The 21716-nt window shown below is 38.9% G+C and overlaps 1 long non-coding RNA gene across 1 annotated transcript; it reads right to left on the reverse strand.

Moving 5' to 3' along the window:
- Positions 1-5095: 5095 nt before the first annotated feature.
- LOC113965681 lies at positions 5096-10417 on the reverse strand. Its single transcript, XR_003533600.1, has 2 exons — positions 10268-10417; positions 5096-5265 (listed from the first exon to the last, which is right to left on the reverse strand). It is a non-coding gene; the product is annotated as an uncharacterized LOC113965681 (long non-coding RNA).
- Between the last annotated feature and the right edge of the window lie 11299 nt (positions 10418-21716).

The raw sequence follows: 21716 nt of genomic DNA on the forward strand, positions 1-21716 counted from the left end.
ACAGGTACACTATGTTCACTTGTAATTATCGAGTTACAAAAGCTGCTTATATCAGAAAAGCAAGGTGTTTTTTGTATATTTTTAATATGTAAAGCTCATGAGTACGTATAATTGATGCTGCATCCCATTTTTCTAGTTAAGCTCTGCCTGATAGCATTTCAGTGTTTACACAGTTCAACTTTTAAGTTACCTTTCGTGTCCTGATTCTGCCAAAGTATATTTTTTTAAAATCTAATGTGAGCAAAACACATAGTTTTTTGTTTTAGCTAGAACTGTTAACGAAAAATAACACAGTTTGCCATTCCTTTCAAATGTATTTCTCAGGCTGCAATGTGGTCTGTGCAGTTAAAAATGTGGAATAAAACAAATAGTCTTATAAATTCATGTACAAGATGTTCCAAGAATGCAGTCAGAAGAGAAGGAGACAAAGAGGACTGGTGAAGGATAAAACACTGTGCAGGCTCATTTGCAGTTCTACAGTGAACGCCTTTATGTGGCTGGTGCCTTGCCTTTCCCCTCCTTCTCAAGAGCAAGAGACTTCCAGGAGAGACTGAACTTTAAATTCGTTTTGGCATTTCTTACTGGGAGGAATTTACTAGTAGCTACAGCAAAAAGAGTTAGTGATTTAGCACCAACTTTTACATATTAGCTTTTCCTTTAACTCCTTAAAGACAAGACTTATTTTACAACATAACTAGATATTTTTTTCTTCCTCTAGTTTGCAGACTGAGTTAAGGGAACATAAAGAGTTACATTTAGTTGGACTTCCACAGCAAATCTGTAGCTAAGCCAGAAACAGATGCCTGGGTTCTTCTGTCCTCTGCTCTAACCATGAGACTCACTATGTGTTTTTGCCAATACATATGTGATAGCTCATGGTTTTTGAACCGATAGCATTCTGGATAGTTAGGAAGCTGCTCAAGTAGAAGCTGAGTCATTGGTAGATTGTATTTTTTTCTGGTGTCATCTCACCATCCACTCTACCCAGAATCAATTTGGCTGTATATTCCTTGCAGACCATTTACTTGCTTCTACTCCACTCCTGCCAGAAAGTGTTTCTAAGCTTCTCTGCAGTACACTCCACTACTTATGCAAATCTCTTAAGATATTATAATATACTGCTTAAGTGAAGCTAGCAGCCTAAGAGCTACATGAGATGCAGTTAGGCTTCATGTATATCTAGAATATAATTCTGATTGTAGAGGCAAAATACACCAAACACTGCATACACACAAAAATAGTACATGTATAGTACATGTCTCCTTAATAGGCATATTCATTATAGTAAAGCCCGAGGATGCTTTGGGTTACTTTCACACTGATTATTATTACTATTAATGCAGTGAGAAACTATACCAGCCATAAAATTTTACAAGTTTTCAGTTCCAGGACATTTAATAAAGTTTCATAATTACAAAAGAGAAGGTTCTCTGCGGTCAGATAACAGCAAGGAAAGAAGTATAGAGGCTGAGTACTGGCAGGGTTTTTTAGTTGTCAAGCAAATTGGGAAGTTGACTAATATAACAGTTACACTTGGTTGTAACACAGTGCTAAATGGAAGAGCACCCTTCAAACACTAGTATTGTTGAATCTTATGGGGAACCACTCCAATCCTTGTATAAAAAAATGAAGAAGCTTTAGCACCCTAAACCAAAGGAAAGCCAGAGTAGATACTTTAAACAAAAGTATTTAACTGTTTCTTTCTAAAACAAACCCAGAACGTTGGCTTTCCACCAAGCAATTCAACAAATGTAGAGGAGAAGCACAGATAAACTGCCCTGGGAACTCTGACTCATGGTGTCAGTCGTCCTCCTTGTTGCAGAGGGGAAACAGTTTGCACCACCACCCTTTTTCCTGGCACAGCCTGTTTCCTCCTCTCCTGTTCCAGGATGCAGCCCAGCCTGCTGACCCATGAGCCTGTGGTGTTTTATGTACTCTGCCCACCACAGACAAAGGATAAATCAATCCACCAATAGCCCTTTGCAGATAAGATCCCTTCAGGTCTCACTTCAGAAGGCATAAGCACTGCTCATCAGCTCCTTGCTGTCTCATACATGACAGCAGGTACTTACTCTTCTATGCAGACATTCAAAAGGGCTCACAAAAGGGCTTCAAATATTTGTGCAAATGTTGGTTGACATTTTTAACTTCATAAAATGAAATGTTACTGGTCTGATTAATACTCTAGTGAATTTACTATTACTTTTTTGGCATATTTTCAGCAATTTCAGCATGATAAGAACTTCTATAGCTCAGTTTCTCTCAAATACACTTTTTTGCCAAAAAAGGTGTACCTACTGCTTAAATGCATCATGTACGGTTGCTGAGTCAGAGTGTGTGGACAAGGTTTCGTGCTAGCCCTCCCAAATCTGACCTTCAGTTCTGGTTTACTGGTCTCCTACCCACTCACAGAAAAAATTAAATTGAAGGGTACCCTCTCAGTTCTGCTGTAATTTATTTCCAGGAAAAGCATCATGAGTTCAGCTACTGATGTGGTACTGGTCCTTTGCGGCACAAACTTCACCGTCAGCCCTCCTTCCAGGTCATACAACCTATATTCAGATCAGTAGTAGATCTCTTCATTTCATCCCTTGTTTGATAAGTTTTGGGACTTGGACTCAGTGATATTTATGGGTCCCTTTCAACTCAAGATATTCTATGACTCTAAGCTGAACCTCTATCTCTGCAAATTGCATCCCTCTCTTCTTGTTTTCCACAAACTTGGAGCACTGGGAAAAGTACTACAGGAACACCTAGATCCTGTGTTTCTCTGGAATAGCACTCTCCTTACAAAACTACTTTCAAACACAGCATAACTGTCCTCCAGTTTCTTGCCCAGGAAAGAGTCTACCCCGCTCCCTCCTTCTTCTCCCCTGCTCCTTCAGGAGTCCTCCCTAGTGAGATCTATCTTTCTGCTCTCCTATCTGCTGGTTTATGTACTCAGTCAAACTGGGGACAGATCAAATGGTGATGGCAATCCCCTCCAGCAAATATCTATACATTGCCTGTGCACCTCAGCACTAGACTACAACAAAACCCAGTTGTGACTGGGTTTCCAACCAACTGGCAGACTGAGACTGGTACAAGATGGATGGCTTCATTAATCAGGATATTTTACTCTAAGCCAGTGTATTAGTGCTTTCTTTTTTTGCAACAGCTAGTCGAGGATTATTGCAACAGCTAGTTTCAGGATTCAGAAGTGTTGCTTTAAACATATAAATCTCTAGCTGTCCCATAACTTATTTTCATGAGACTGTATTTTCTCCTGTACTGTGCTACCTCTCAGCTATCACATTCAAGGTAGAGACTTTTAGCTGAAGGATCTAATGACAATGCTCTTTGTGCCTTTATTATATGTTTGGAAGGGGATTTCCAAGCATGGCAGAAATTGCCATTAGTTCCATCGTTGTATTATGGTTCTTTTCTATCTGTGTGTACATACTAAAAGAGTCAACAAACAATGAATCAATTCCTTCAGTAATATTCCATTGCTGTTATCTTTACAAAGAGTTGGTATCAATGATAGTCTTCAAAACTCAGAATTTTATTCTTATTTGTATTGTTTCTTGAGAAGGGGAAAACCTCCTTTAGTTTTTTTTTAAATCTTACTTTATTCCAGCTTATGCGTATTGTGGTCAGGTGATTAATATACCATGGGTATGGCAATGACTTCACAGTTACTGCTTCCCAGTTTATGTTGTAAAACTTATGACTGTTCCATAAAAATATCTTGTAAGTTTTCCTCTTATGGGGAATTTTCATTAGAAACTACTTTATAAATTCAGCATGAACATTAAAGGAAAAATTCATGAAGGTTGAGCACACTATAAGCTGAACTTGGCAGCTGCACTGGGTAATATATGCAACAGAAGAATGGAAACAGAAAAATTAATAGGCAATGAATATGAATATGAACTATGTCAGAGTTGTTCTAAATCACTAATGTTTAACAAAAGATTAATTCTCCAAAGATAACATTCAAATTATTGGATTTTCATCACTTAGTATAAACTATCATTCCTTTGAATACCTTTTGGAAAAAAGGTGAAAAATATCAGATTTACTTTCCCGTTAAAATCCAATAATGAAACACCTATCTAGAAGTGCATTTCTTTCTCAATGTAGGTCAGGGTAGTAACATTGTACACGTTTTCTTAATAGAAGATATCTAGGCTAAAAAAATTTCATTATTTCATTAGGAGATTTCAAGGGTGGATGATTTGAATTGAAGCAGCTTAGTTTGAAATCCTGTTCTTTTCTTAGTTCAAATTACTCTGAGACCGGGAGTCTCCCCCATCATTAAACTGATAACAGTGCACTTGGGGGCCATGGGCAATGGCACAAGCAACCTTCCTGGAAAGTCCAGACTGCTGAGAAGAATGGGATTACAAGTTACATCTGAGGTACCAAGAAAAGGAGAAGGGACAAGTTAGTTTCAAGACAAAATTCTGAGTTTTACATTTCTCAACTGAAATTTGCTAATTGAAAAAGTATAAATCGGTATTTTGGCTTTTGGTTATAATCCATTTTTTAATGGTAGAATTCCCAAGAACTGCAAATTCTCAGCTTTAGTAGATACTACTAGAAACAGCTACATAAGACCTTCCTCTCATTCAGGCTTCAGCTCTACAGGTTACAGGGGCACAACAGTAATAGCCTTCCAAATTGCTCAATTGCTAGGGCTGTTTCAGAAAATTTATTTCAGATTTGTGAAAGTTCTGGGTCCTGAGCAGCTCAGCTGCCCTGTGAGTCCTATGCCAATGCCACAGGGATTGGGATGGTGTAAGAACTTAGTCTGAAATAAAATGGCGGGTCACTGTGCAAAGTAGTCAATTAAAATTTAGGTGATCTATATTCCAGTTTTGTTTTCTGATGCTTGGATGCTTGCTGGCTTCCTAAGCCTGTAATTCATTTATAGAAAGATAAATTTCATATCCATGACTGTGACAGCCTGCATGCCTTGTCTGTTGGAGCAAGCTAGCAGTACTCCATATAAAGCAGTTCCCTGAGGGGCCCAGAACATTTAGGATCGGTGCCTTGGCAAAAAAGTGCTCTCATTGCTATAAGCAAAAGAATCCCATCACAATAATTTTTCTGTTCAGAATATTTTTCTTTGCAATACAGCTTTCTTCATTTTCTCCAAAGGCCTTCCAGTTTCTACATTTTCCTGTGCTGGCATAGTTAGGACTCTCTGTTATCCCAGAGCACTTGCATTTTGATGTGGGGATAGCGCATCCTTCTTTTCACACAGTAACAGAGCACAGCCTGCAATATGAAATAAGAAAAGCTTTAATAGATATGAATAAAATCCTATTCTGAAGAATTTTACCTCTAAGCTGTGTGTTACTACTTAACAAGCTTGTGAATTCAAGTTTGATTGATAGGGTATGTTATTCTGTAAATTTGAGAGGTTAAAATGAACCGTGACATTAGAAACTGGCACAGTGTGTTAGGGGAGAAATGTTGCCTTTGTTTGCATGTTTAGGGGGATTATTGGTTGATTGGTTTAATTTTACACTGACTATTCTTGCCACTTTTCTGTGTGCTAGTGTCCAACAGCATTTTATTTTCCAGGCATTTTGGACTTGGTCACTTCATTACTTGAAATTTCCTGGTGTTTTATCTGAGCATATTTTGCTACTGGCAGATTATTCTCCTCAAGTCCACAAAACAAATTCCACTCACTCCCTATGCTCTCATTCCCCTTTATTTACCCCATGTAAATGGTTATGTGGACTTGAGGAGACCCTCAGGACAAGTGATAACAGAGCATGGGGGAACAGAATATGAATTAATCAGACCTTACAACAGGCAGCCAGGTATTATCTTATTTTTTTATTTAAAAAATATTTCTTGGTACGATCTAAGATGCTGGAGATGACACCAGATATTTCAAATTTCCAGGGAATGAGTCTATATATATTTTTAAAATTAGCTTCACCTGGTCAGAGGCCCAAGACTCATCATGTAAAGGGGCCAGAGGTTTTATTACAACGAATATCTAGTCCTAGTTGTCATTTACATTAAACACAAACATCTTGATCTCTTTATAATTGGGAGATTAAAGAGTAAATAAACTATCCAAAGATGAGATATTCAGTGTTGTTGTGACAGCGAGAGAACTCAAACACAGGTCTCTGGGAATAAGAAACTGGGACACTTAGGAGAAGCACAACTTTTTCCAAGCACTCATAATTTATGCATTTAGATAGTTATCCCTTCCCCTGATGACTGACACTGCTGATAGTTAAATGGATGATATAACTATTCAAAGTACCAGGAAAAGCAAGTGTTAAATCACTCATCACTAATGAGACTGCTACTGCTCTTGTCCCAATACTAATGAACTAGAGGAACATTAAGCTGGGATGCCTGCAGGAACTGCTCAGCTAAGAGAATTCCAGTGGTCCTCCACTCCCTGTTCATTGCTGCTGACCTGTATTCAGATTTTGCCTCCAACTTGAGTAGTCTGAAGGGCTGCCATCTTTCAGAATATGGGAAGTGCAATATTTATGCTGCAACTGATCAATTTTAGCTGCACTATTGCCTCGTGTCCTCACTGCTCTGGGTTATGCCACTGCAGTTGCACTGAACTTAACATACAGCCTCCTCTGTGGCAAATTCCAAGTGATTTTAGAAAGCTTTCTCAGGATTTAGGAGACTGTGGGTTAAATCCCCCAGAACATGCTCCTGTTTTCTTCTGAAACTGGGAATAGGAATGAAACTGTGATTTTCTCATAGGGCAAAGCAGCTTCAGATTTTGGAAATCTGCCATAAGGTTTAGGCAGCAGCTGTTGGGAAGTAGGGGGAATGGTAGAGAGCTGGGAACTGAGATCAACAGCTGCAGAATTATTTTTTACAGCTGTCTTATGTTCTTTTCCTTTGATATGCCTCTTTTGTTTTTGTAATATGTGAGAAGAGTTTCTTAGGACAAACCCCTTTTTCTGGGTCTGTGATGGAGTCAGCATCCCTGAGTGACAAAAAGGTTCCCTGCTTTGTTGTAATGAGGTGTCTGGAGAGCACTTCCACTGAGCTGAGAGAAAACAACATATTTCTGTGGAAAAGATGTACAAAAAATAATCATTGCACTTTTTGAAGTCCCCTTGGTAGGTGATGCTACTGAGGAAGACTGCAGGAAGACAGTGATGGAACCTATACGTCCTTTCTGTGTGCCACTTCTAATCTCTTCTCAAAATACCAAAACCATTTCGGGTTACACAGGAATGCAATAGTAACTCATCGTGGTGAGTATTTGAGGAAAGGCTTTAATTTGCACCAGCAAAGGTTCAGATTGGATATTAGTAAAAAAACCACTCTGAAACACTAGTTAGGCATCGGAATAAGTTGCTCAGGGAGGTGGCGGAGTCACTGTCTCTGGAAGTGTTCAAGAGGTGTCTGGAGGTGGCACTTGAGGCCATGGGTTAGGCGTGATTATGATGGTGCTGGTTTGATGGTTAGACTGCGTGATCTTGGAAGTCTCTTCCAACTTTTATGATTCTGTGATTCTGTATTTGATGGTGTAGTTAGAACTGTTGGGTGAGTGTTAAAAACTCTGGACTTAACAGGAACAACTGAAATGATGTGATGACCTTTAGATGGAAGGAAAGAGGATAACTGCAAAAAATATCAGATAATGTTTTAAACAGGAACTCTGTAAGCTTTAGGTGTACATTCACAGTTCCCTCAGATAAATAATTCTCTACTGAATCTCTCAATGCATGTTATTCTTCACACACATTATTATTCAACAATCCAATTCCGGCCTTTTGTCATATTTCAGCCCTTCAGCCCTACTTATGACATGTTGAAAAGTGATACTTTTCCTACAGGAGGTGGCTGAAAATTTGTTTACAGATCCAAAGCTGTGAAGTCAGGTTTCAGAGAGCTGAGGTGTGCTACTGAATTAGTCCCTTCTCAGGCCTTGTGCTTCCTTCTGATGTGTTTCTTAGATAAAAGTTACTGCTATGACAAAAGAATTTGTCATCAGTTCTTTGTCATAACTCTGCAGAGAATGCATCATTTCAAAAACCTCAGCACATAAAATGAAACTGCTCTAAGATTACATCATTAAAAGACTTTTAGCACACTATAAAAGAATGTAAGTAGCATTCAGTTACCAAAAGTGGTTTGCCATCATCTACACCTTCATCATCTTTAACCAATTTAAAGATTGCATTTGATAAGTCTTCACCTAGTGTACAAAGGCAACTTATAGAAGCTGGAAAAGCTTTTAAGTGCCTTTCAGTGGTATCACTTATTTTTTGGTGAATAAGCCTCAGAATATTTGTGTATTATGCTGACAAAATGAAACAACCTGAAATTCCTAGATATTTTTTGGCATATGAGAGTGATAAGAAAGTTTTGTTACATAACTTCAAATCAGAAGTTATGTTATGCTTGTCATTGTTTTATGCAGCATATGATCTGAGCAAATATGATAGAAGCAAATATGCTTGTATTCATTCAGATACATACTAGAATATTCCCCTTGTAAACCTATATTAACAATACTATGATAAGTATATAATTCCACTTATCAAAATTATCATGGGCCAATGAGAAAAGTATGTCCTTTTAATTAGTCTTTAATTATTTTCTAATTTAAAAGAAAGAGTTATTATATTTTTAAACTATATTTTTTTCCATCCAAGTTATAGAAGAACAAGTCACCCACTTCAGATTAAATAATCTACTGTCCCTATCATGATTTGTTTTCTTGGCACACTTTTTATCGCTTATGTTGCAGTCACTTCAGCCTTTTTCTTACCAACCAAATAAGCTGTTACTTAGCAGAAGTGCTGGAATTTGATTTTGTGCTTTTCTCTTTTAATATTTTATCCCATGTCTGACAATCCGTCATGAGAAACTGGAAAGCTCTTACCTTTTTTGATAGGAGCAGAATTCTTCTGCAGTGAAGGGATATCTCTTGTTTTACAGATGAGTTATTTTAATGATCTCTAAAGTCATGGTCATCATGTATATAGGTATATAATTCAATAAATTAATAATACATGAGGGCCGTAGCCAACCCTAACTCACAATCAATTACTCACACCTTTAGTGCCGGTCCACAGACAGGCATCATATTTGACTATATGTGACATTTTAAACAGGTAGGATAGCACAACCTTTATAGAAGGTAATTCTAGCTGAGTATCTTGGAAATCAACTAGAGCTTTCCTGGAAGACACATAGTGTTACATCTTACAATGCAGCAGCAGCTGAATTCCTTTCCATGCCAAGTTTATGAACGAACATATGAAAATTTAATTCAATTACTCGGAAGCCTCTCTAAGAGTGAGCACTCGTCATACTTCTTTCAACTGTTCCTAGTCATCAGAAAACAGAAGGAATTTCCATGTCAGGTTTTTTTGGAGGATGTCCGGTCTCTGGAATGCTCCAGTGGTCTTTCTCCTAAAATCAGAAGAGGGTCCCAGCTCGCTTTCCAGTTCCCTCAAAGGGCTATAACTTTTATTTGTTCAATGTGATAGTTTGTGGGAGTGAAAACATCAGTGACACAGTAAAACCCCAGAAGCTGAAGGTCTGCTTTATTTATAGGATGTTGAGCCTATTATGAAAGTTCCATACAGCACTAGCAAAGCTACTACTTAGGACAAAAAAAAAAAAAATTATAGAAGCCATATGGGCTGGTTTGTTTCATGTTTTTACCCTTCCCACAGTACTCACTTAATGTGCAATAAAACATACTAGACTTCAAATAATATTAAGTATTTTCTGTTCATATAGCTCGACATGAAGCCTTTGAAAGGTTTCTTTTTTTGTGTGCCACTTCCCTAACTGGGTTACAAATACATAAATAAAAGTGTGAGGGAACATCAGACTTCAATAGCCAATGGCTCAAATACAATTCCACACCCATGACTATATTTCAAGCCTGTAATTCAGGATAGCTACAGAAAATCATATTTTTCTTAGGCTTTGTCTTTAGATTTTTTTTTTTAAAGATTTAATTTTATCAAGGCTGAACTCCAGCCTAAAAAAGGTTATAGTCAGTGACTGGATCTGTTGGCATTGCCTGACAACACTTATGTCAATAGCATTTCACCAAATGGTTCAACCTTCCCCACATCCTTCTGAGAAGTGAATGAAAAATCTATGTCCCTTACAATTAAGGATGGAGTGTGCCCATGGTGAAAAAGATTCTTATGCCAGCAGAGAGTGCTGGTCCTCATGTGGTCTCATCAGCCTTCACAGACTTGAGTGCATTAGAAGCTGCCCCTCTTTTGACATTGTCCTTAAAACCTACCTCTGGTTAGCTAAGCCCAGGCAGATGCTGGCTCAATCAGAATGCGTTGTCTGATGGAGTTAGATCAGAATTATACTTTTGAAATGATTCTCCTGATTATGCTCATTTACTGTGCTTTTGTTTGCATCACAGAAAGGTCTTTGACATAGGTGGATGAGGTCTTCCTAAAAAAAAGGAAGATCACTAAAGAAACCCCTTCCTTTATAATGAAAGTCAACCCAAGGTTTGGTTTCATCAAACAGTATGCTTCAGGACTGCACTAAGTATGCTGCAGCCACTACTGGGCTGTTAGTCCAGTCCTGGCTGTCAGGCGACCGGACAAAAGCTGAAACACATTGAGTGTCAATGTTGGATCAATACTGCAACCTCAGATTGCAGTCTGCAAAGTTGGATTCGCTCCACCCCACATCGCACGACTTGCTAATGTAGACATTGCCTTGGCAGGAAAGAACTGGGGAGACTTTTATTTTTTAGGGGTCAGAAGGAAATGCGTTTTGGGTGGCAAAGATTGAAACTACTTGTCTTTAATGAGGCTGTGATTAAGTCATAATGTCTACAGGCACATGCTTTCAGACTGGATGCTGAGAACTTGTAAAAGACGTGCAAATTAAAATTTTGTTTTGTAAAATGGTTCACTGCCGATGTATGTTTGCACCTGCTCATCTCTGCTGTGAAACATTGTCTTTGCTTGGAAACTACAGCACAGCTGACCTTCCAGAAATGGCATAAAACCCTGCCTTCTGGGTTGCAATGTTACCATCATTATCATCTTTGTGTTTCTCTCCTTGGCAAAGTTTTAAGTAAATAGCTGAGTTTGGCACCCACCTTGTGTCCTTTCAGTTTTGATTTTCCCTTCTGCTGTGATTTGGTTTGGCTTCTCCACTGTCACACTTCAAAGCCAGGGATGGGCCCCAAGAAAATCATATCAATGGGGAAAGAATGTGATGGGACATGGGTATTTAGCAGAAAATCATGCTGTTGTCCCCACTGGTATTTAGGCCACCCCCAATAAAATAATGGGACAGCTGGATATGTGCAGCAGTTATTTTTTGCTTCTGGAACAATCAGTTTGGATTAGAAGAAGCTAGGTGCAAATTAAAGAGACCTATAGCTATCTTAAATTGTCAAGGATTAATGCCTTGTCAGTTAGCCCCAAAAAGAGGGAAGAGGAAGATGGAGGATGATCTGTTTTAGCAGAATTTGTGAGCTGCATTGTCGCCAGCATTTGCCCAGAAGAAACATTCAAACACGTCATGTTTACAGCAGCTGCTCTGAAGTCTGAGCAATCAAAACACAGATTTCTCCCAACACTCCGAAACCAAAGCAGGCCACACTGAATTCTCCCATGCGCAGATGAAAACTCCCAGCTATTATTTTCTGTTTATTTAGCAGGCCTGTGGAATAGACCGTGACCGGTGATTTCCAGTCCATCCTGCTGTGCCTGTGTGGGCAGAGGCACTACAGCTCTCTCGCAGTGGTGGGAGGCAGCCAGGCTGTCTGCAAAGGCAATGCTGAATTCAGTGGTGGGTCTGTTGCTCAGGAGAGCTTGTGCTGCCCATGGCAAAAGAGTCAAGATTTCCAGCCCACAGTGCTGAGTGGGATACTGTTTTCTGTAGTAATCCTTCCCCAGGATGAGTGACAAGGAGAAGACTGAACTTGCAGTGTGATCCTGCTTCTGGCTGTTGGAAACTTTTGAAGAGGTTGTGATGGTGATCACTTATGTGCAGGGTGATTTAAAGTAGCGTCTCTTTTTTAAAAATGCAGAGCCACCACTCTGGTGACAAAGGATGCGAGATCCACTTGGGTACAGTAGAAGAGGATAAGAGCTCATTTGGTCTTAATCCAGTCCAGCTATAGAAAGAAGTACAATGAAATCAAGCATTTCAAAACATAATTATGGCAGAGACAAACTGCGCCCAAAGGACAAGTTCTACACCAAAATTTCAAACCCTGCCTGTTTATGTGCGTTCAGGAACAATTTCACATTAAAGCAAATCTACTATTTAATGGCTGAATCAGAAGACAGTGGGATTTTCTTTGTAGAGAGCTGTACTGATTTTTCTTTGGAGAAGCAAGGCCTTGCATGGTTGGCATCAAGTGGAAACCAGGAGAGCTGCATGACCAAGGGTCATAAGAAGTGGGATTTCTTCTCCAGATGAGCCTGATTGTGCTAAAAAGTACTAACAGGCTGTAGCAGAGCAGTGGGCTAAAAACCAAATTTCCCCTTACAGCTTTTGCAGGGCTGCAACAGGTAGCTCCCACCTTGATAGAGTGAAATCAAAGGGCATGTTTCAGACTTTGGGGATGCGAACAGAGCTTGATGAGCTGCATTTTAGAAATTCTCTGTTTCATTTGGATGTGTGAGTAACTAGGCTGACATCTCCAAGCCATCAAGAGCCCCAGACTGGTCCGTGGGCCATGAGTAAGGTCCTTTGCCCTTTGTAAGCAGCTTAGTCTCAGTTTCATATGACTGCAAAAGACACTGCAGTTTGAAAAATCTTAATGAACTCGTTCCTTGAACTGGAATATCCACTAGCCAGTCTAGTTTCCTAATAACTAATGACCCTCTTATCTGGATTACTTTCCTAAGACAAATTTTCAAATGCAAACTTGTCATTGTTTTTTCTGCTTCTATTGATTCACTCAGCCCTGCTCACAGGCCTGTGGGGTTACAAACCCTCTCTGATCATATGCTAATGAGTCATTAATACTGACTGTCTCTTAATGTGAATAAAGCACCCCTTCTTAGTCAGTCTTTGTCCAAATAAAGAAGTCTATTCTGATAACAAAAATGTTAAAACCAGCCAAGAATCAGTGAGATAAAATTAGAACAGCTCTTCTTCAGGGCTGCCAGGGGCAGGACTCAGATCACTCTGCTGCAGCCTGGCTGGTCCTCCCTGCCACTGCCCCCTCATTTAAGCCTACATGTTCCCTAAATTACACTTTGAGTCTAAGATGGGGTAACTGTGTTCAGTCAGATATTAACATCTTTAGATGGCCAAGAACAAAAGGTCAACACTGTTACCTAGCTGTGCGGCTTTCCTGACATGTGACTTTTCACCATAAACTTGGCACAAGGTCATTTTAAGATGTTTTTTACACTTTTGTTAGCAAAGGGGAATTACCCATTCACTTCTAGACAAGGTTAAATAGCTGACAACAGCTACAGGTTAAATATTAAGCTGTTGGTCCTTCATTTCAAGTAAGAAATTGCAGCTGTCTTCAAAAACACTTGAAAGTTCAGGCAACATCTTGGAACTGGTACAAGGAAAGGCCACTTCTAATTAGCACAGAAGAACTGTATGGATTTTGAGTCAGACTCTATTGTCCAGGACCTTCATACAACTTTGCAAGATTAATAAAGGCCATATTTGAAAAAGCTATCTTTTTCAAGAACAACCAGTGTTTGCTTGTATTATATTCAGCAGGTCTGAAGATAAAATCAAATGAGATGGCTGAGCTGACTTCTCAGCTTGCTATTTCTAAAAAATAATTATCTCACTTTTTTTTTTCTGTGTTAATTTCTACCACTTCCATGAGATGAGCTGCACCTTGAACGATAGCACCAAGGGAGCCCAGGGAAGTGCTGGGGACCAGTGGGGTAAGAGTAAGAAGGAGGATGCCAATGACAAAAAAGGAGGAGGAAGAGACAGAGAAAGACAGCTCCTTTTAGGAGGAGGAAGAGGGAGAAGGACTGATGGGTCAGTTCAGCCTATTTGGTCTGACTGGACTCCTGGGATCCTACAACAGATTTGCAATAGATTCACAATAGCCTAAAGGCACCACAGTCCAAGCATTTAGACATAGGTTTAATAAAATGTTTAGGCTCATGTATTTTTTTCTAAACTTGTAATTTCCCTTTTTATTTGCTTTTCAAAGAGTTTGATAATAGCTAGGATCTATATCTCATTGTGTTTGGATTTGTGGAATTATGATAGCAGCGATAATTTTAAAAGTACGAACCAAGTTCAAGTCCCCAGTTTGCTCACAGCTTGCAGTAATAGCTACCACAGGGGGTAAAAAGCCGCCTTCATTTCAAGCAGGAAGTGAGCTTCCAGAGTGCACAATTTTGGCATCTTTTCCAAAATGTTACTGAATTTGATATTTGTACTCTAAAATGCACCAGCTCGTTACATTTGGCCACCATCCATTTCTCATTACTTTGGATGGCCAGGACATGCTTGCAGCTCGGTTTTCCTTCCTGGTTTTCCTCACGTGGTTTTCAAGGCTGCCTGAATTATGGCACATGATGCCTGAACTGCTAAACCTTTACCTAAATAAAAGCACATGCCCTCATTTACTATCCAGCCATAGTGTGCTCTAGCTTAGCTCTTGAAAACTGCTTGAGGATGTGGTTCAGAGTAGAGGCAAGAGCAGCCCACATTTCTAAAGGTGGTCGTGACCCATGTTCTACATGCTGTGTGGCTTGAATAAATCAGGCAGAAACAGAAGCTAAAAGTTGGCAGTCTGTAGCTTCACAGAAATAAGGGTTTATTTTTTAATTGCACCAATCATGTGATGGTTCCTAATTCACGAAGGTTCAAAGTAAAACACATTACCTTATTAGAGTTGAGTTTAAAATTGTCTTGAAAGGGACTGGAAAAGCTTAAGTGTCCTAGGATGGTCAAGAAGCCATTCAAGAAGGTGAAATGCCTCAGCTCATTTTTGTGTTCTCCTCCCAAAACACAGGTTGACTGTGTGAGTCCTTCTAGTTCCCTTCAGTTCAAACTAAAAAAGATGCTTTCCACACACCTACTTAAACTTGCTCTAAGGTGAGGAGGGAACTTCACAGAGAGGAGATGCCTGTATAATGGTCACTTAAAAGCTTTTCCTGTCTGCGCCTCAGCTGCTAGTTGCTCCTGGCTGGCTGAACAGTACGCAGTTGTATGATAAGGTGGTAAGGGCAACAGTGGGTCAGGCCTGGAAGAAAGGTCTGTGCTAAAGGTCAGATGTAGGTGTGTGTCAGTGGTGCTGCAGGCTTAGTGCAGTGGGGAAAAAAACCTAAAAACTCACTACTCCAGTTTTTTATAAGCAGTATCTCATGCTGCTTTGCTTTTGATAGCATGTACTTGGCTATTAATGTGAAGTTTCTATGAGGCCTCTCTTCTGTTGCATTTTGTAGACACCAGTGCAAGTCTGATTAACTGTGACAGATGACTGCGGATACAGTCCTCTTCCCAAATGCTGAGAAGTGTCCTGTAATATTTGCTGGTCACATTTGCCTAGGTTTGGGGTTGGTGATCACAGCTCTGGGACTGCTTTTTTTGTAAGTAATACTCTAATTCATTTAATAATGCAAATGTGGTCCCAGCCGTGCAGTTTTACTGCATAATGACTAATCTCTGTCACAGCAGGATGCCGAGAATGAGTTTCTCTGGGAAGCTGTGGGTATGCATAATGAACAGCTATCCCTAATAAAGTCTTTTTAATCAGGACTGTTTCTCAGATCAACTGAGTTAAATGAGTTTGCACTTTGTAAACGCAAGGGTTGACGTCTCTGTCTTGGATAAACACCACATCTACTCTGAAGTCAGTGAACATTTAAATACATTGATATCCTGCCCCTAAGAGCTAACTCTTATGCTCACATGTGGACAGAAAAGTCCATGTCACACTATACTGCCTCCAGTTAATTTACGCAGAGTACGTGATGCTGCTTTTTGTGTACGCGTTTCAGTTTCCCTCTAGCAATCTATGAATACAAGTCACAGCCAAGGACTCCGTCAGAATATTTCAAGCAAATTTGAAAACAAAAAGACATATGTTTCAAAGATGCAAGTTTCCTGGGCATTTGAAGAAAGCAGGTGAGAAAGGAGAGAGATACAACTTCAGGAAAGCTACATCTTGAGTTCATATCTTATCAGATGCCAGGGAGCCCAGTTTTCCATCAGTGTGTCTGCATTGATTGCACCTCAGCAGGGAGATCCCTCTAAAAGCAAGCAGGACTCCTAAGGTCTGCTGTTCACAGGACTACCTATTTAATAGAAGCAGCTCTGCTTCCAGTTTGGGATTCATACAAATATGACCACGAGAAAAATCTGTCCTGGGAGTCTGGACCATTGCAATTAATATTAAGTAATTAAAAATCACTTCAGCAACACATTTTGTGTTTTGGAGGCTATATTCCCTCAAGGACTTGTATTTGAATGTCACAGCATTATAATTAGACATGAGAATAAGTAAGTAAAATGCCAAGTTTGCCCTTGATGGCCATCTTGTGTATAATCTTTATAAATACCTAAACACCTGTATTATACTTTAAGTATAGGTATAATACAGGTCTAACAGACTGATCTTTTATTCATAGGATCACGACCAAGGAAATGAACCTGTGCTTTTTAATATGACCATTGACTCAACAAGATTTTGCAGGCTTACCTCAAATTCAGGTACATCTTTTCCTTATTTCTTTTGTTACAGAGAAGGCAAGTCTACCTTGTGCTCCAGTAAGAATGCTAATCTAAATTCTCAGTACAGACAGACTCAGGAGAGTAAGATACTCTTTTTTGCTTGACTGTTTCTTTGTTGACTACAGAGGTCAAAGCAGCCAGTCATAAAAATTCAGAGGTTATTGTGGTTAAAGTCACTTTGTAAAAGAGGCTGGAAATATCTTCTTAAGTTTTTCTTATGCTTTTATGCTGGTTTTTTTTTTACTATGTATTTAATGAAGAAAAAAGATAAGTTATTTTCTTTTCAAAGATGCAAAGTAGATGTGCTAATAATTTCTGCTTACTTTTAGCATCATTTGCAAATACTGTCCCCCTAGAATTCCACACCAAATAGGTTTTGTAAAATCTAAGCCTCTAAATTTCATATCTTAATTTTTTATCACATGCAATGTGTCTGGCAGAGGGAAAGCCCATAGCCCAGCCAGGGATGTCACACCAACTGCAGTTTTACTATATAAGCATAGGAGCTGCTGCTCCCACTTTGTGGTGGAAACCCCAGTCTTCTCATGGAAATCTCGCATAGAAAAAGCAGGAGTTTGCTTTTATTTTCTGGATATGATAATATGATTAATTTTTCCTTACATACTTGTCCAGTTAAAATTGTAATTATTACAAATCCGTGTCTGGCTTTTGTGCTTTTAAAGTTTCACAAGTCAAGTCACCACCAGGATGGGAAACTCGGGATGATCTGTTGAAGGGCTGATAAAAAAGTGTCTAAATGTTGTTACACACAGGGTCATAAAAGAAAAACCAAGGGTTTGGGGCTCTTCCTTCTAATGTTTCATGGGAAGTGTAAGCCCGAGGACTGTTTCAGAAGGCCAGACCTTTATGCTTGGCTTTTTGACCAAGTGTTCTGCACCTTGATCTCCTTCCTGTCATTCTATGTGACAGTGTATATGAGAACTACAGCAATGTCTCACCTAATATAATGTTCTGTCAGTGAGCAAGAAGGAAATCTGGGAGGGGCTACAAAGTAAGGCTGAGAGAAAAATTCATTATAGGTTTAAACCCTAGGTTTTTTGGCTTGTGTGAAAATTTGAAGTGGGATGTTCATGATAGGAAAATTTAGCTCATGAGTAGAATTTGATTTTTTCTATTTAAGCAGAACCACTATCCATTTCTTTAAATGTTAAAAAAGGAGAGAAAAAGAGACAAAGACATTATTTCCAGTTGCCCCATTCAAACTTTTTTCTCACCTGATCTGAGACCTTCAAGGGAAAATGGATTTAAAGCAACTCTTTTGTGAAAGTAATTGGTAAACTGGTCTGAATTTCACAGCTGTTCTCAGGAGCTCTCTGAACACTGCCTGAAAATGAAATTGGATGTTAAGGATATTGCCTATAAAGGAATCACCTGAATTTTGTCACTGGACTTATGTGACTTAATTAATTTTTTTGGCAAGGTGTTAGCTAATGTAGAATCATTTGTAATGTTGATATTTTTGTTTCCACAAACCTATAAAAACCTACAATCCAGGTAGCTTAAATCGCTTAAATCAAAGGCATTAGGCATCCCCTTCTCAGGATGGTGTGTATATTAAATGTCTATACTCATACACTAGATCAAATTTCATAATTAGCAAGATGCAATATGTTTTGGAAAATATACTCACTTAGAAGAATGTACAGAAGCTTGCAAAATGATATTCCTTGTCTATATGTTTGAAGACTGTCACTGTGAGCAAAAAACTCCAAATATAGAAGTTTAAAGGAAATCCTGTCTCTATTCTTCCCTGTTAAGACCAGCCTGTTCACAGTATGGCCAGAGCAGCCAGCATGCCTGAGGTGGCTGATGTTCACAGGTGTCACTGGCAGGAAACCTTCAGGTGAACAGGGATACTTGAGCCCCACTCTTGATGTGAGGAGGGACCCAAGTACTCCAATTACTACTGTTGAGAGAAAAAATAGGGTACAACAAACAGCATTTGGCTGGTCCCGGAGGGGTGCTCCTTGCAAGGATATTCTCAATTCTTATTGATGTCTTCATAAAGCTGATGTCTTTATAATGCCTCAGAAGTCTCAGAGGATGTTGGGAAAATTGCCTTGCTTCCACTTTCTGGAACTGGTAACACTGTATTCCTTTGCAAAAAGCATTTTTCTTTTTTTTTTTTAATCTCTTATGGACAGAAAAAAATGCTTATATGAGATCCAAGGGAATCACAGCCCTTATCATCTATAATTTCTGTGGATTGCTAATACTGTTTACACTTACAACAAGGATGGGAATTTTGGAGAGAAGGCTCAGCTAGCACCATACAAGACCAACAAAAAATTATCCAAATCTGCTCTGCGAACATCCTGTAAAGCACTAAAAGTTGTTGGTACTAAGAGCCTTGCTGACTGCTGGCTGCAGGACACTCAGCTCTGCCTTTGTGCAACCTGGCTGTTTTTGGTGTAGTTGCTGGTGTTTTTTCATTTGGGCTTTTTTATTTTCTCAGGATAGATTCTTTTCCAGGTTCTCTAAAATAATTTCTTCTAGCTCTCTAAAATGGTCTGAAAAGCATTAGCCAAAGACAGTGTAAAGAAGACAGCGCAAGCACAGTAGTTCTGCATGCTGTTTAGTAAAATGAGGAAAGACAGCTCTGTTGCTAGAGTGCTCACAGCATTTGAAAAAGTCTTCTCAAAGTACCTTAGTCTCAAGAGATATACTCCTAGGCTACTGTGAACTAGTACCATACCTGACCCCCTTTATCATAGATCTCTGTATTACAGACATGAATATTTTAAAATTGTCACTCCTCAAGAAATTGAGCACAGCCTGTCCCAACTTTTATCAGATCACAGTAATAGCATGTGTTTGCTGGATGCAATATAATTCCAGGTTTTAAATTAAGTATACCCACTGTGGGAGATAACCCATAGCAACAACAGCTTTTGATAGGGAATGGTGTTTGCCTTTGGAATATTACAGACTTTGTCCAGCTTTTTTTCAAATCACATTGTGAAAGCTAGTAAATATTCACATTTAAAAATACCTTCACTCCTTTACTGCCTAACTCATTCTCACTGTATTCTTTTTTGTTGGATATGGATCATATACTTTATATAGAAAGCTGTGCTCTTCAAGAGAGGAAGCAATTTGCAATTACATATTCGTCATAAGAAAAATATTAGAGTGATAATGGTTCCTATATTTAAATTGTGAAATAATTTGTGAGATTAAAAAAATCCCCATAACAATGCCAAAGGCAGAACATTTCCAAAGAGTCTCTCTAATAACCTGACTGTAAAACTGAGGGATACTAACACTTGAAGTTGTCTCAGGCTGGGTGTATAGAGCCTTGGTTAACTATAAGGAGTAATGACAAATCCGAACACGTGCGCTCTCTTTCCAATTCTCTCCATGCTGTGGAGGGTTGAGTATTTGTAGTGGCACTCTTTCCCTTTCTCATATAGTTACACTTAAAATACTCCAGGACACAGTTTGGAATGTGTAACATTTCAGAACCTGCATTTGCCTTGTGCAGTGGGCAGTGGCGGTGCTACAGGCTCAATCCCAATCATATCCCACACTAACTGTCTTCTGCTCCCAGAGAACCAAAGTTTTCTCTCATGTCTCTAGAGAAGTATTTTGCCTTCTTTATTCTTCCATCAAGTGCACTGTGCTGTTTCTTACAAAAATGGAACATCTATTTTGGATAATAATATTAAAAATGGATAAAGATATAGCATTTAAAGTTCTTCTGGTTTTCCCAGGATTAATAGCAGCAGATGGTGGAAACCAATTTGTTATTAATTTACTTTCATGTCAAACACTCAATATAATTAAGCAAAGTGTCATCTAAATTCTGATTACTTAAAATGATATGTAAAACAGACTCCTAATTATCATGCTAATACCTATGAAATGCTGTTTTCAGTTTCCAAGCTTCATAGGCCTTTTAGTGTAAGACTTCAAAGTCTCCTGGGAGGAATTATGGGTAGGAAGGTCAGGACTTAATGCTAGATTTGTTTAATACTATCCTTCATGTGGGAGTGCTCATTTCAGTTGTTAATTCCCTTTACTAAATTTCACACAAGCAACAAAGCATGACTATCAGTGTTATATTCGGGTACCATTTGCTCCAGCTGCATACACATAAAAAAAAAGTGGTATTCTCCCTGATACTTATAGAAATTACCCAAGTGCATCACAAACATGATTTAAAACCTTAACACAGTACATATCTCTGCTTATATTTAGAAAAAAACCTTACTTGTGTTAGTGTTAATTAAAGCCAAATTAGAAGAAGAGAAAAACAAATCTGACTGAGGAAAACATCATCATGCATGCCATTTGCTTTGTAATTGTGCACATACCTAATTACCCTTCCATAGAGATGAAACATCAGAGAGGACTCTCAAGCCCTTTTCCTTATTATCTATTTAGTACAACAGTTTTCCTCTATGAGGTATCACATCAGACCTTGTTTTCAATGTTTCAAGTTACTCAAAATTCCTCTTCCCACCCCCCCTCCAGGGAAAACTCTGTTTAATCTTTTGCAGACTGACCGTGAAAATGTTTCCAGATACTCACCCAGCCTTTTTCACTCCTCTAAGTAATCCAATCCCTCCTATGTCTGCTGCAGGACTTCAAAATTGGATTATTATATGTGGTTTACAGCCTGCAAACTGGATATAGGATTAACCATTTTAGCTTGATCCTACCTGATAAACTGTGAAATAGTAATAGGAGAAGAAACCTTTTTCCAAGCATTAATTTTCCACATAAGAAATGTACCTTTAGAAATATTGTTGCCTCAAGTAACAGGAGAAAATCACAATTGCTGTGAGTGGGAGGAAGGATGATCCATGCAAAAATTCTTTCTCGTTAACATTTCTCACAAAGGTTTGAAAATCAGCCTCAGATGAAGAACAAGGAAGAAAATCAAGGATCAGTGCAAGGATCAGCAAGGCTATCACTATACTTCATTAGCAGAAAATACATGTGCTTTCGTAGTGCAGCAAAAAGTAACCCACAGGCAGAAGCTCTTTTCAACAAGAGGAAGAAATAAGGAGATG

The sequence above is a fragment of the Neopelma chrysocephalum genome, unplaced genomic scaffold (assembly GCF_003984885.1).
Source record: "Neopelma chrysocephalum unplaced genomic scaffold, ASM398488v2 Primary Assembly neopelma1_22b, whole genome shotgun sequence".
Taxonomy (NCBI): Eukaryota; Metazoa; Chordata; class Aves; order Passeriformes; family Pipridae; genus Neopelma; species Neopelma chrysocephalum.